The sequence below is a fragment of the Giraffa tippelskirchi genome, chromosome 10 (genome assembly GCF_054371585.1).
Source record: "Giraffa tippelskirchi isolate mGirTip1 chromosome 10, T2T-mGirTip1v1.2.pri, whole genome shotgun sequence".
NCBI lineage: Eukaryota > Metazoa > Chordata > Mammalia > Artiodactyla > Giraffidae > Giraffa > Giraffa tippelskirchi.
The window spans coordinates 28,799,600-28,814,822 of record NC_137284.1 but is presented as its reverse complement, the minus strand read 5'-3'; the positions used below and the strand labels follow the sequence as shown (position 1 = coordinate 28,814,822).

The 15,223-nt window shown below is 38.1% G+C and overlaps 1 protein-coding gene across 14 annotated transcripts in view; it reads left to right on the top strand.

Annotated features, from left to right (window-relative positions):
* Window positions 1–648: 648 nt before the first annotated feature.
* Window positions 649–15,223, top strand: part of LOC145524716 (glycerophosphodiester phosphodiesterase domain-containing protein 4-like) — a 101,982-nt gene continuing 87,407 nt past the window's right edge. For 11 of the 14 annotated variants that reach the window (XM_081537470.1, XM_081537467.1, XM_081537462.1 and 8 more), the window contains exon 1: window positions 649–762. The gene's annotated coding sequence lies outside the window, so the exon portion shown is untranslated. Of the gene's footprint in view, window positions 763–8,303; window positions 8,414–15,223 lie in introns of those variants that run through there. The other 3 variants (XM_081537469.1, XM_081537463.1, XM_081537459.1) reach the window with 1 other exon arrangement.

The following is a 15,223-nucleotide window of genomic DNA, read 5'->3' as shown; positions in this document are numbered from 1 at the left end:
ACATTGAGAGAAAGATGACCAGTAGATTGATGGATATAAGAGTCTAGAGCTCAAAATGAGGTCAGAGCTAGAGAAATAGCCAGAAGAATCAGATATTAAAGAAAGCTAAAACAAGTCCATTTTTGAAGCAGGTTAGTGAAGAAAAGCTTCCTAGGTGGCACAGTGGTAAAGAATCTGCCTGCCAATGCAGGAGATGCAAATAACACAGGTTTGTACCTCGATCAGCACGATCCCTTGGAGGAGGAAATGGCAACATACTCCAGTATTCTTGCCTGGAACATTCCATGGACACAGAGGAGCCTGGCGGGGTATAGTCCATGAGGTCACAAAAAGTCCAAGGTGACATAGCATGCAGTGAAGAAAAAAAAAAGCAAGAAAAATTATTTTAAAAGAAAAGACAATCAGTGACTACCTGGGCTATAAAAATAGTTAATGCCTGAACTAAATGACTGGTGAAAATTGTTTATTTTTAAAAGAAGAGAAGCAAACACGGTATACCTTAAAAGACATTTAAAGTGTGGTGCACTGTAAGGTTGGGGGCTGACTTTAGATTCAGTCTTAGTGCTTGACTGGGCATTAAGGCCACGCCCCTGGCCACGCCCACCAACACCTGCCACCTTAGTCCTCGTTCTGCCTGGCCTCCATCTTGAAAGACGTTGGTTTTATCTACCCTAAATTCTAGATTTAGGTTTGGGACCTTAAAGTCACGTAAATGTTGAGTCCAGCTCCGTGCTTTCCCTAAGTATCTCCAGAAAGAGGAAGGTACGTTAACACCCTTAAGTTGGCAGGCATACTTGAGTGAGGCACTGTATCCTGTCAGCTCACCATGGGTGAAGCTGGAGCTGCCGTTATACCTCTGCTGCCGGGAGGTCGCTTGAGAACTGAGAGCTTCCACCTAAGTGGGTCTCAGAAGCCCCGCGAAGCCCCACAGCCCCTGGGCGGGTTTCCTGCCTCGGCTTCTCTGGAAGTCCCTGCAGATGTGAAGGGTGCTCTATATATTCTGTCTCTTTTTCTAGTTTTATTTTTATGTCAGAACGTATTTCTGTTTGTCAATCCTGAGCGGCATGCCCTGGATTTTACCTCAAGCAACTCTATGAACAGTGGTGCCCTGAACTAAGTTGGGACTGAACACAAGAGCAGTAGGTTTTGGGGGAAAGGTCAGGGGTTCAGTTTAGGACATAATAAGGTTGAGATGCGTGTAAGAAGTCCAGGTGGACATTTCAGTACAGTTTTGATTGTATGGGTTTGGAAACCAGAGAAAAGTTGTTGGAGGGAAATCATGTTGATTAGCCTTTCCCTGTGCTCAGTCATGTCGGAACCCTTGTGACCACGTAACTGTAGTCTGCCAAGCTCTTCTGTCCTTGGGATTTTCCAGGCAAGAATACTGAAGTGGCTTACCATTTGCTTCTCCAGGGAAACAGTCTTAGTTTTTTCCTAAATACTACTTAATTTTCATGTGAATTTGGCTACTCTGACTGTTGGAAGTAAATGCAAAGGATCTGTAGATACGTGGGAGATGGTTATGGTAATGATTCTGGTTAAAATGCTGACTTTTATTTAGTATTCATGCAGTTTACATTCCTCCCAATCACAAAACTTTTGTTCACAACACCTTTTTTTGACAGGCCAACATTTGAAACACCAATTAGCGAAATTTCATCACCAGCCAGTTAAAACGTTTTTCTGATTTTAATTGTGTTTATTTTCCTTTGACCCATAATTTTTTTTTTTTATAAATACAGTGTTTTTTTCCTGAAATGTGGAGTTTTCTGATTATCATATTATGATTGATTTCTAACTTGACTGCACTGCAGTCAGAAAATATACTGTTAAATTTCTGTTACCCAACTAGGTTTGTTTTTTCAAGGGGCTTTATGGTTCCATAGAGTCCACTTTAGTTCCTTAAAGCTGTTGGATCATATTTGATTATGTATTCTTCAAATAGGACATTTCAGTCAAAACCATGGTAATATCAGCAATATTTTCAACTGTGTCCTGTTGTAAGGAGAACAAATTCTTATTTAACTCATTCAAATAACTGTATTTCCATGAAAATAAAAATAGTAAAAGAGTTTACCAATTTTGGAGGGATTGGATAGAAAAGATAAAGGCTTCAACTTTACTTAAAAAGGTATAATTTACCATATTGCCTCACCTGATAATTAGCTTAAGAGGAAAGCTTCCCTTATACCTGGAAAACATAGATAAAAAGCCAGTAATATTTTAGATTAAAATGATAAAAGTTATAACCATATTCATCAGATCACTCCATCCTATATATCTAATCATTGATCTTAATCTTTTGTTAACATTTTAATGAAACCATCAGGGTTTCCATTAGAATTTTTAAATTTCTTCTTCTGTTCAGGGGTATGATCTGAAAGTTATCTAAAACCTGTCTTAGTCCTTTCTTTGAGTCTTCTTGAAGATGAAGCATTTTTGAAAAAGCATAAGATGTACTCTGCAAATAGTTAAATAAGCAGGGTGACAATATACAGCCTTGTACTCCTTTCCCAATTTTGAACCCATCAGTTGTTCCATGTCTAGTACTAACTGTAGCTTCTTGACCTGCATACAGATTTCTCAGGAGACATGTAAGGTGGTCCAGTATTCCCATTTTTTTTAAAGAATTTTCCACAGTTTTCTGTGATCCACACAAAGCCTTTAGCATAGTCAATGAGTGAGAAATATATGTTTTTCTGGAATCTCCTTGCTTTCTCTATGTTCCATCGAAATGTTGGCAGTTTGATTTCTCTGTCTTTTCTAAACCCAGCTTGTACATCTGAAAGTTCTTAGTTCACATACTGCTGAAGCCTAGCTTAAAGGATTTTGAGCATTGCTTTGCTAGTATGTGAAATGACCACAATTGTATGGTAGTTTGAACTTTCTTTGGCACTGCCCTTCTTTGGGATTGGAATGAAAAGTGACCATTCCCAGTCCTGTGGCCACTGCTGAGTTTTCCAAATATGCTGGTATATTGAGTTCTTCACTTTAATAGCATCATATTTTAGGATTTTAAATAGCTCAGCTGGAATTTCATCAACCTTCACTAGCTTTTTTCCTGTAATGCTTCCTAAAGCCCACTTACTTCACGCTCCAGATTGTCTAGCTCTAGGTGAGTGACCACAACATTGTGGTTATCCAGGTCATTAAGACCTTTTTTTTTGTATAGCCCTTCTGCGTTCTTGCCACCCCTTCTTAATACCTTCGTCTTCTGTTAGGTCCTTACCATTTCTGTCTTTTATCATACCTGTTTAATTAAATATATTTTACAATTTTTATCTCTTAAAAATATTAGTCTTTAGTGAAAACGAAGAATCAAGCAGTTGTGAACATAGCAGCATTTCCTGATTGGCTAACTTATGAACATATTCTACACCTCTAGCAACATACATTTTCTCATAGCATAGTTTCTTTCCTCAGTATGGTACAAGACATACATCAGATGAACCCAAGTATCTTTAATTTTTCTCTCATATGACGATAAAAGTAGGTAAACTTAAACTTGTTAGCAATTAAAGTTGCCGTATTTTATCTTATTTAGAAGTGATCTGGATATTTAATGCCTTCCTATCATTGAACATAATTTAGCAAAACTCTAAACTTTCAAATTTCCGAATATTTTGAGAGAGATAGGCCTAAAATATAATTGGGCTGCAGAAATGGTGCAGTAGTAAAGAACCATCTTGCCAATGCAGGAGACATAAGAGATGCAGGTTTGATCCCTGGGCTAGGAAGATCCATGAAGTGGAAAATGGCGATCCACTCCTGTATTCTTGCCTGGAAAATTCCATGGACAGAGAAGCCTGACTGGCTACAGTCCATGGGGTCACTAGGAGTCAGATATCAAAACTTGAGCAGCAGAGCAGCAAACGGTCATTTTTCCCAAAGATTTCACCAAGAAGGTTCTTCTGTCATTTACATTTAATTAAAACAATTTATCAGAGAATAGTTATTTACTATGATGTGTTGATTTTAGATGTACAGTAATGTCAATCATATATATATGTGTGTATATATATATATATACATACACATATACATACATACACACACATATTACATTCTTTTTCAGATTCTTTTCCCATATAAGTTATTGAAGAATATTGAATAGAGTTCTTTGTGCTATACAGTAGGTCCTTATTAGTTATCTATTTTATATAAAGTAGTGTGTATATGTTAACTCTAATTTCCTAATTTATCACTCCCCCCCATGTTCCCCTTTGGTAACCATCAGTTTCATTTTGAGGTCTGTGAGTCATTTACATTTAATTTTCTTAAAAGTTTCATCATATCAACTTTTTTTTGCAGAAACATTTTGCAGCAGAAAGAATTTAACTTTAACTTTCAGTTAAAGTAGATAAAATAAAAGTATTAGACTTAATGTTGATGACATTAAAGATATGCCTATATTAATTAAATCAATCTTAAACTAATATTAATACCAGATATGAATTTAATACTGAATATTTACCAGCTGTCGTGAACCTGAAGTTCATTCAGGTTAGGTTTTTCCCCCCATATTTCTGAGAATTTATATAAGCAATTGATTTCCTTTAAGCCAGTTAAGTAGAGCTCACTTATAAATTCATTTTGGTAAAAGCATTCAGAGGTAAAGATATGTCACGCTTATAAAGTACACACATACATACCTAGAGATTTCACACCTTCATTTAAAAACTTAGTCATGAATTAGGTATTACAGTGTAAAGCAGTTTGTAAAACAACAACAGAAACAAAAAAGTTGGAATAAGTTCTATTTCCTCCATTGAGTTTAAAAGACCTCTTCATTCCCCCACTTGTCTTTCTTTGTCCAGATTTAGGTTCTACTAATTAATCTAAGGTTGTAATCTCTGGCTTTCTTATCTCTACTTGCTATTCTTTGGAACTCAGCATTCAAATGGATATATCTTTCCTTTTCTCCTTTGCCTTTCACTTCTCTTCTTTTCACAGCTATTTGTAAGGCCTCCTCAAACAACCATTTTTCCTTTTTGCATTTCTTTTTCTTGGGAATGGTCTTGATCACTCCCTCCTGTATAATGTCATGCACCTCTGTACATAGTTCTTCAGGCACTCTGTTTATCAGGTCTAATCCCTTGAATCTATTTGTCATTTTCACTGTATAATCATAAGTGATTTGATTTAGGTCATACTTGAATGGTCTAGTGGTTTTCCCTACATTTTTCAATTCAAGTCTGAATTTGGCAATAAGGAGTTCATGATCTGAGCCACAGTCAGCTCCCGGTCTTGTTTTTGCTGACTGTATAGAGCTTCTGCATCTCTGGCTGCAAAGTATATAATCAATATGATTTTGGTATTGACCATCTGGCGATGACCATGTGTAGAGTCTTCTTTTGTGTAGTTGGAAGAGGGTGTTTGCTATGACCAGTGTGTTCTCTTGGCAAAACTTTATTAGCCTTTGCCCTGCTTCATTCCGTATTCCAAGGCCAAATTTGCCTGTTACTCCAGTATTTCTTTACTTCCTACTTTTGCATTCCAGTCCCTTATAATGAAAAGGACATCTTTTTTGGGTGTTAGTTCTAGATGGTCTTGTAGGTATTCATAGAACCATTCAACCTCAGCTTCTTCAGCATTACTGGTCAGGGCATAGACTTGGATTACTGTGATATTGAATGGTTTGCCTTGGAAGCAAACAGAGATCATTCTGTTGTTTTTGAGATTGCATCCAAGTACTGCTTTTCAGACTCTTTTGTTGACTATGATGGCTACTCCATTTCTTCTAAGGAATTCTTGCCCACAGTAGTAGATATAATGGTCATCTGAGTTAAATCCACCTATTCCAATTCAAGAAAATTAGAGATACCAAGGGAACATTTCATGCAAAGATGGGCACAATAAAGAAGAGAAATGGTATGGGCCTAACAGAAGCAGAAGATGTTAAGAAGAGGTGGAAAGAATACAAAAAAGATCTTCAGGACCCAGATAACCATGATGATGTGAGCACTCACCTAGAGCCAGACATCCTTGAATGTGAAGTCAAGTTGGCTTTAGGAAGCATCACTATGAACAAAGCTAGGGAGGTGATGGAATTTCAGTTGAGCTATTTCAAATCCTAAAAGATGCTGCTGTTGAAGTGCTATACTCAATATGCCAGCAAATTTGGAAAACTCAGCAGTGGCCACAGGACTGGAAAAGGTCAGATTTCATTCCAATCCCAAAGTAAGGCAATGCCAAAGAATGCTCAAACTACCGCACAATTGCACTCATCTCACATGCTAGTAAAGTAATGCTCAAAATGCTCCAAGCCAGGCTTCAACAGTCCGTGAACTTCCGATGTTCAAGCTGGATTTAGAAAATGCAGAGGAACCAGAGATCAAATTGCTAACATCTGTTGGATCATCAAAAAAGGAAGAGAGTTCCAGAAAAACATCTCAGTTCAGTTCAGTTCACTTGCTCAGTCGTTTCCGACTCTTTGCAACACCATGGACTGTAGAACATCAGGCTTCCCTGTCCATCACCAACTCCCAGAGTTTGCTCAAACTCGTGTCTGTTGAGTTGGTGATGCCATCCAACCATCTCATCCTCTGTTGCCCCCTTCTCCTCCTGCCTTCTATCTTTTCCGGCATCAGCGTCTTTTCAGATGAATGAAAAGTGGCCAAAGTATTGGAGTTTCAGATTCAACATCAGTCCTTCCAGTGAGTATTCAGGACTGATTTCCTTTAGGATGGACTGGTTGGATCTCCTTGCAGTCCAAGGGACTCTCTCAAGAGTCTTCTCCAGCATCACAGTTAAAAAGCATCAATTCTTCAGCATTCAGCTTTCTTTATAGTCCAAATCTCACATCCATACATGACCACTTGAAGAACCATAGCCTTGACTAGATGGACGTTTGTTGACAAAGTAATGTCTCTGCTTTTTTATATGCCGTCTAGGTTGGTTATAACTTTTAAGGAGCAAGCGTCTTTTAATTTCAAGGCTGCAGTCACCATCTGCAGTGATTTTGGAGCCCCCAAAAATAAAGTCTGTCACTGTTTCCATTGTTTCCCCATCTGTTTGCCATGAAGTGATGGGACCGGATGCCATGATCTTAGTTTTCTGAATGTTGAGCCTTAAGCCAACTTTTTCACTCTCCTCTTTCACCTTTATCAAGAGGCTCTTTAGATGAAAAACATCTACTTCTGCTTTATTGACTATGCCAAAGCCTTTGACTGTGTGGATCACAACAAACTGTAGAAAATTCTTCAAGCGATGGAAATACCAGAGCACCTGACTGGCCTCCTGAGAAATCTGTTTGCAGGTCAAGAAGCAACAGTTAGAACTGGACGTGGAACAACAGACTGGTTCCATATCAGGAAAGGAGTATATTAAGGCTGGCTATTGTCACTCTGCTTATTTAACTTATATGCAGAGTACATCATGAGAAATGCTGGACTGGATGAAGCACAAGCTGGAATCAAGATTGCTGGGAGGAATATCAGTAACTTCAGATATGCAGATAACACCACACTTATGGCAGAACGCAAAGAACTGAAGAGCCTCTTGTTGAAAGTGAAAGAGGAGAGTGAAAAAGTTGGCTTAAAACTCAACATTCAGAAAACTAAAATCATGGCATCTGGTCCCATCCCTTCATGGCAAATAGATGGGGAAATAGTGGAAACAGTGACAGACTGTATTTTGGGGGGCTCCAAAATCACTGCAGATGGTTACTGAAGGCTTGAAATGAAAAGATGCTTGCTGTTTGAAAGATAAGTTATGACCAACCTAGACAGCATATTAAAAAGCAGAGACATTACTTTGCCAACAAAAGTCCGTCTAGTCAAGGCTGTGGTTTTTCCAGTAGTCATGTATGGATGTGAAAGTTGAACTATAAAGAAAGCTGAGCACCAAAGAATTGATGCTTTTGAACTGTGATGTTGGAGGACACTCTTGAGATTCCCTTGGACACTAAAGAGACCCAACCAGTCCATCCTAAAGGAAATCAGTCCTGAATATTCATTGGAAGGACTGATGCTGAAGCTTTGGCCACCTGATGTGAAGAACTGTCTCATTAGAAAAGATCCTGATTCTGGGAAAGATTGAAGGCCGGCGGAGAAGGGGACAACAGAGGATGAGATGTTTGGATGGCATCACCGACTCAGTGGACATGAATTTGAGTAAACTCCGGGAGTTGATGATGGACATGGAGGCCTGGTGTGCTGCAGTCCATGGAGTTGCAAAGAGTCAGACAAGACTGAGCAACTGACCTGAACTGAATCTCTGGCTTTGTGGACTGTGTTGCATTTCAAGAACATGATAGGGTGATAACTTTAAGCCTTTTCCTAGGAATGTTTTTGTTCTTTCAGGATCAGAATTTTGAAAAGATATTTTATCAAGGCAGCTTCTTTACTGGCATATGCAAAAAATCCATGTATTTAAATGTCAAAAGATCCCCTCCCATCTTGGCCATTTTAGGGTAAGATTTCCTTCAGTTCTCAGTTAAATAAATACTCGCAAATACTGGCTCCATACCAATTGGCTCCATGTTCATGAATCAACTGGAATTCCAGTAGGTCACTGTCTGTCTGAGAGCTGGTAGGCTTTAGAAGCCGAATTTCCCATTTTCTTTTAGCTTTATTTTAGCATACAACGCAAATCTTTCCAATTTTTTAGCCCCTATATAGCCAATTATTAACAAATAAGGTGATCAGACATAGACAAGACAAATAGGGCCAAAAATAAAACTAGAAGCTAGGTCCCCAGGATATTAACCCAGGTTTAGAATATCTCAGTACCTAAAACATTTTGTATTGTATCTATTAGTGTGGGCCTCTATCCTGTGATTCTGCTGAATTCCCACCAGCAGGACCTCTAACCCATGATTTAGACAATTTAGGCATAGGTAATTTTTAATAGGGCTTCCCTGGTAATTTTTGGTGAACCTACTCACCCAAAAGTGTCTTTCAGACCCAGAAACTATTTCTTAGCTGCAAAGAAAAATTATGTGCCAAATGTCAATGGCCCCATGCTCGGGGAAGTCCAGGGAGTGGTCCCTGGACCAAATGGAGCTGCTTGGGCTTATCCAGCTGTTGGGCTCATTGAGCTTGCTTGCTCAATACCAGAAAGCCACTAATAAACCATGGGTAAAAAGTCCATCTGCACTTACCTCCTGACTGACTACCAAATTTGTTACAGAATTAGGTTCATTTGCCTGATATATAGGAAACCAAACTCTAAGATGCTGAGGTTTGCAACAGAGACTAAATCTCAGAGCCAGGAAAATAAATCTCAAATTCAGCTTCCTGAATGTGGGGCTTCAGATGTTTATGGGATAAAGAAGTAGGGTGGTCTTGCATGGGGAAAGATGATCAGAGGTGTGGAAAATGTGAGGTAACTGGTATTCTGTGTAGATGTATCTGAGTTACATTCTTCTTCATGGGATACATGTTCATAAATGGAGGCAGTTTAGCATGATCATATGGTTAAGTGTGTGGGCTTTTGAAGTCAAAAGGTCAGCCACTGGACACTTGTACATGAGCAGTTTTAGGGTTGGTGGTCATAAATAGTTAGGCTGGCTCAAATTGGACAAGAGCTGACTCTTAAGTTCCTAATCTATGTGAAGCTTGAAGAGTATCTGTTCTGCAAGAAATAATTAAGAAAAGTTGCTCATTGATGGCAGGCTATAAGCAGAGAGTTTTTAAAAACAAGATATTCCCTTATCTGCTGATCTGTAAGACAAGCTTATGAATTTCTGTTACTCACCAGTTTCTGGTAATCTTATGGTGCATAGTTTCAGGGTGGCTTTTTTTTTTTTTTTAACTCTATGGGACATGGTTTCAATTTCAGTTCTTAGATGTTTAACACAATCAGTTGTGTGGCTCAGTATGTGATCACTGATGATAAATGCTCCATTTTCTTTGGAAAAGAATATACATACTGTAAATATTGAGTACAGTATTCTATAAATGGTAAAACTAGTTTATTAGTAGAGTTGTTAAATCTTCAGAATTCTTAACAGAATTTTTGTCTGCTTATTATATCCTTTATTGAGAGAAGTGTGCTAAATCTCCAAGTATTATTATGAACTTGTGTATATTTCCTCTAGAGGCTAGGTGATTGGATGCATATATATGAAAAATTATTTTTTAAAAAATCATTTTTCATCATTATGTCCTTCTTTGTCTCTTCTAATGTTTCTTTCCCTCAAGGTTTTTTGATATGCTGGTAAACCAGTGAGATACATGATGTCATTTGTCCCCAATTCTCACCCTTCCTTTAGTTACAGCCTTTTCTTCACACCTTTTGCCATTCAAGTTTACATTTGCTTCCTACCATAAGTTGATATGCTTTGCTTTTGACTTTGACATGAACTTATCCCTTAGAGCAAAAGGTTGAATTTGGCTTATACCTTGGGACTTGTTCTCTTGGACAAGTTCCATCACCATTAGAATATACTCAGGCCACCTGGAGCAGAATTGTCTGGTCATATTAGCTGAGGCCAGTCTAGATAAGCAGGATGAATAGTCAGTCAACTCAAATGTATGAGCAATAAATTCTTATGGTTGTATATGACTGGGGTTTTGGTCCTTGATTGGTACATGACATTATCCTGGTGATGAAGCACTGATACATATACAAGTTTTACGTTTTTTTTTAACCTATCTCAACAAACCAAGCTCTTCTAAAGTGTATATGATTATTGTTCTTTTAATCTAGTTAGACAGTTGTTGTTGTTATTTGGAGCTTTTAATTCATTACATTAAATGGCATTACTGATAACATTTAGTTTAACTCTAGCATTTATTATTTTTAGGTTTAAATTTGGCATTTGCTTCATTTATGACTTAATTTTATGTCCTTTGTTGGATTATTATGTTATGTCAGTTCAGTTCAGTCATTCAGTCATGTCTGACTCCTTGCGACCCCATGGACTGAAGCACGCCAGGCTTCCCTGTCCACCACCAACTCCCGAAGCTTGCTCAAACTCACGTCCATTGAGTCAGTATGCCATCCAACCATCTCATCTTCTGTCGTCCCCTTCTCTTCCTGCCTTCAGTCTTTCCCAGCATAAAGGTCTTTTCCAATGAGTCAGTTCTTCACATCAGGTGGCCAGAGCTGTTTGAAGTTTATAGTGTTTATCTTTAACTTATCCAAGTCTACCTTCAAGTAATATTATACCACTTCACATGTAGTAGAGAACTGTACAACAAACAGTACACTTTCATTTCCTTACTTCTGGCCTTCTGTCATACATTTTACTTCTACAGTTGTTTTAAGCTGCAGGATTCATTGTTATACTTTTTCCTTCAAACATTGTTATCTTCTAAATTGATTTTATAAATAAGAAAATCATTTTTGTATATCTACCTATATATTTAATACTTCCAGTGCACCCCATTCCTTTCTTTAGATGTGCATTTCCTTCTGGTATCTTTTTCATTCTTACTGAAAGACTTTCTTTAACTACTGGAAGTCTTTCTTAAAGACTTTCTATTTCTTTTAATAGAAGTTACCTGTCTTTCTACTTTTGAATATCTGAAAAGATCTTTATTTCACTATCATTTTTAGAACTCTTCTTGCAGGGTGCTAAATTCTATTTTAACATTTTATAAAATAATTTCTTCAGTTCTTTGAAGAGGTTACTCTACTGTTTTCTGGCTTGACTTTTTTTTTAAGAGAACTCATTTTTTTTGAAAGAATGTTCAAGAGTCATTCTTTAAGATTTTCTTTTTTCAGTGTTTTTAAGCATCTTGATTAGGATGCGTTTTATTTTTTGTATGTGCCTTTTTTATGGGATTTGTGGTGCTTCTTGGTCTGTGGGTTTATAATTTTCTTCAACTTTGGAAGATAGTAATTTGTTCTTCAAATATTTTTTGTCCCTTACTTTGTCCCTCCTCTCTTTCAGCAACTCCAGTCACATTTATCTTAGAATGCTTAAAGTTGTTCTGCAAGTCACAGTTTCTCTTCTTTTATTCAAATTCTCAAGTTTCTAATCTTTTTTTCTACAGTCTCCTCTTAATCTTAGCAGTGTATTTTTCATCTCACATGTTATATCTTTCATTTCTAGAAGTTCAGTCTACATCTTTTTAAAGAATTATTTTGTAAAGAATACGTATTATAAATATCAGTGAAATAAATAACACTTGTTGATGTTTGCAAAAAAAAAATCATGTATTTCCTTCAAATATACACCTTCTTCTGCTGTCTTGAACATGGGATACAATTGTAATGACACTTTAATGTCCTTGCCTACTAAGTCTGTCATTTGAGACGTTTCTGAGTTGTTGTTGATTGATTTTTTTCTTATTTATGGATTGTGAAGTTTTCCTTTTTTGCTTTTTAAATTATTTATTTATTTTTGGCTCTGTTGGTTCTTTGTTGCTGCCTGGGCTTTTCCCTAGCTGTGGCAGGTAGGGGCTACTCTCTAGTAGCAGTGTGAAGGTTTCTCATTGTGGTGGTTTCTCTCTCTCTTTTTTTTTTTTTGGCGGTGTCCTCTCTTGTTGCAAAAAATGGACTGTAGGTTACGTGGGCTTCAGTGCTTGTGGCTCCTGGGCTCTAGAGCACTGGTTCAATAGTTGTGGCACACAGGCTTATTTGCTCGATGGCATGTGGGATCTTCCCGGTTCAGGAATCAAACCCATATCTCCTGCAATAGCAGGTGGATTCTTTACACTGAGCCAGTGTGGAGGCCTCTATCAGGAAAAATCCTGATAATTTTTCATTGGGTGCTAGGCATTGTGAATTTTGCTTTGTTGGCTGTGTTTTGTATTAAAAAAGTATTCTTGATCTTGTTCCATTACTTATGTAACCTGGAAATATTTTCATTATTTTGAAACTTGCCTTTAAGTTTGTCTGGTTAGACCACAGCAGCCTTTAATGTAGGCTTAATTTTTTTCCCACCTCCCAGGCAATAACCATCTGAGTATGCTACGTGGTGCTGTAGGTATTACAAGGTTTTGCTGCTCTGGTGGAAATACCAACTCTTCTCAGAGTTGGTACTATGACCCTTTGGAGATTGTCTCATCACCTCCTTTTATGCAATTCTCTCCCTGTCCTCAGGTAATTTCTTTGCAAGTGTGTATTGATTAGTATACAGTCAGAGACTGGAGAGACCCAGGAGGTGCCCTTATTTCCCCCAATTCCCATTTCTTTCTGCTCATTTCTGGAATATTGCCAGGCTTCACTGTATTCTCACACCCTGTGCTTCATCCTGGAAGCTCAATACAGATTATAAATGGAGCATTAATAACACTCACTTCCTGTTTCCTCTCTCAAAGATTGCTATCCTTCACTGTCTACTATATACTATGTGAGACCTTTTGTTACATATTTTGCCTAGTTTTTAAATCACTTAATGTGAGAGTATTACCCTAGGCCTTCTTACTTCATTTTAACCTGAAGTGGACATTCAGACTATTTGCTTTTTGCTACAACACTGGAGTGCCTTTCCAAAAAAACAAAATGGAGCACAACAGAAAGTTTCCAGGGACATAGATAATTTCCTGGGATAAGGTCTCTAAGACTATTTTTGTTTCATTAAAAGAAAGTGAAAGTGAAGTTGCTCAGTCATGTCCAACTCTTTGCAACCACATGGACTGTAGCCTAACCAGGCTCCTCTGTCCATGGAATTATCCAGGCAAGAATATCAGAGGGGGTTGGCATTTACTTCTCCAGGTGATCTTCCTGATCCAGGGATCAAACCCGGATCTCCCACATTGTAGGCAGACACTTTACCATATGAGCCACCAGGGAAACCATGTTTCATTAAAATTTTTCCCCAAATCCATACATTCTCTGAAAGTTCATATGTCTGAGAGCCTTATCTGAGCACAGAAGGATGAGAAAATTCAGTATTGATGTCTAGATGTCCTTAATATCTGGCTATTGTTGTTTTGCTGGTAAGAAAGCCCTTGTTAGTGAAATGTCATCTCCAACTTCTTGAAACATCCTTAAAATAGGGGGAAGCACCCTTCTTTGTTCTTTTCTTCTTCTTGTTAGTTGGAATTTGGAATGATAGATACACCTTGAGCAGCCATTTTGTACTCTGAGGAACCATGTGTTGTAGTGGAAGAGCAAACTGAAAGATGTCTGGGTTCTAATGACATTGTAAAGCAACATACCACATAATTTCTTCTTTAAACCTTTGAAATTTTTTTTGTTGGCAAAAGCAAAAATAAACTTATTTAAGCCATTGCTGTTCTGAATATTCCATGATTCTTAATTGAAGGTAACTCTAGAAAAGCCACATGTGGGAGGAAAAAGAAGGGGCAGACACTTGTGTGTCTGAGTAACTCATTAGTAAAGAATGGTATTTTTTCATATACTTCAACCATGTCTCTAAGATCTCAGGTTATATCAAGATCATTGTTGTTGTTTTTCAGTTGCTATGTTGTGTCCAGCTCTTTGTGACCCCATGGACTGCAACACACCAGGCTTCTCTGTCCTTCACTATCTCCTGGAGTTGGCTTAACTCATGTCCATTGAGTCGGTGATGCCATCCAACCATCTTGTCCTATGTTGCCCAGTTTTCCTCCTGTCCTCAATCTTTCCCAACATCAGGGTCTATTCCAATGACTTGGCTTTTCTCATCAGGTGGCCAATGTATTGGAGCTCCAGCTTCAGGATCAGTCCTTCCAATGAAAAGTCAGAGTTGATTTCCTTTAGGATTGGCTGGTTTGATCTCCTTTCAATCAAGGGACTCTCAATAGTCTTCTCCAGCACCACAGTTTGAAAGCATCAGTTCTTCCTTGCTCAGCCTTCTTTATGGTCCAGCTGTCACATCCGTACATGACTACTAGAAAAACTGTAGCTTTGACTGCATGGACCTTTGTCAGCAAAGTGATGTCTCTGCTTTTGAATAGACTGTCTAGGTTGGTCATAGCTTTCTTTCCAAGGTGGAGGTGTGTTAATTTCATGGTTGCAGTCATTGTCCATGGTGATTTTGAAGCCCAAGAAAATAAAATCTGTCACCATTTCCATTTTTCCCCCTTCTATTTGCCATGAAGTGATGGGACTGGGTGCCATGATTTTAGTTTTCTGACTGTTGAGTTTTAAGCCAGCGTTTTCACTCTCCTCTTTCACCCTCATCAAGAGGCTCTTTAGTTCCTCTTAACTTTCTGCCACTAGAATGGTATCATCTGCATATCTGAGGTTGTTGATATTTCTTCTGGCAATCTTGATTCCAGCTTGTGTTTCATCCAGCCTGGCATTTATCATGATGTACTCTGCATATAAACTAAATAAACAGGGTGACAATATGCAGTCTTAATGTATTCCTTTCAGGAGC